Raw genomic sequence first — 1,076 nt, 5'->3', positions numbered from 1 at the left:
GGTGTGGGTTTCAATTCCAGCTCTGCCACTTAATTGCTATATGGTCTTGGGATATTCATGAGGATCTTGGAATGTTCACATGAATTATTTTTGCTTGACCTCTGGTAGAGAATTCTGAGCTCATAATGGTCTGATCAGCCACAATTGGACACACTGTACCTTGACTCCAACATAATATGTCATTTTGATCTCTTTGAGTATGAAGGACAGTAATCAACCATGTTATCTTAAATGAATCATCTAATTTTTCTGAGCCTCAGTTTCCTCATCTATAAAATAAGTATAATAATCCTTATACTTTTGGCTCACTCAGTTGTTGTGAGGAAAGTGCTTTGTAAATGTTAAAGTGCTCAATGAATCTGACTTCTTGTGATACAGTGACTAAAACATTGTTCTAGGGGTCTGGAAGACCTGGGTTTGAATCTTGACTCAGATACTTATTAGTTTTGTGACTCCAGGCAAATCACTTTCTTATATTCCTCATCTATAAAATAAAGAGGTTGGATTTGATGACCTCAAAGATCTCTTCCAGCTTCAAATTTGCAACCCTGTATGCCCTCTTGCTCTTTGGAGGCTTCCATACAATACAGGCTCCAGAATAAATCATCCTAGTTTGTGAAGAAAGGGATAAAGGAGTGGAGGAGAAATATGACAGTCTACTAGGTTTTGAATTGTAAGATAAAAGCTCAGAAGGACAATAGAACCCATGACCGTACTCATTCCAACTTTATGATTCTGTCTCCTTGTCTCAGATTGTAGCTCTGTGTGCTGGAATCCCAGCATTCTAAGGAATGTTGACAGCATCCTAGGTACCAACTGGGCCAAAGGGCTTCTGGGATTGGAGGCTCCTATTTTGGCCAAATTAACCTGCCATCTATGAATAACAGTGGAAAAAAGGCTCTTCAACAGTCATGGATGAGGATCAGCTTTATGAAGCCAGATGGCCAGTTGGCTGGACTCATGCTTTGAAGGCAATACTGGCCTGCAAGGGCACTGATGTACATCTGTGGAACTGCTGGGTTTTGCTTTTCTAGAATAACCAGAGTGTCACTTTGAACATCCTGTTACACATGCAG

The sequence above is a fragment of the Phascolarctos cinereus genome, unplaced genomic scaffold (assembly GCF_003287225.1).
Source record: "Phascolarctos cinereus isolate Bilbo 61053 unplaced genomic scaffold, phaCin_HiC Scaffold_3;HRSCAF=262, whole genome shotgun sequence".
Classification (NCBI taxonomy): domain Eukaryota; kingdom Metazoa; phylum Chordata; class Mammalia; order Diprotodontia; family Phascolarctidae; genus Phascolarctos; species Phascolarctos cinereus.
This window is presented reverse-complemented; position numbering follows the sequence as displayed.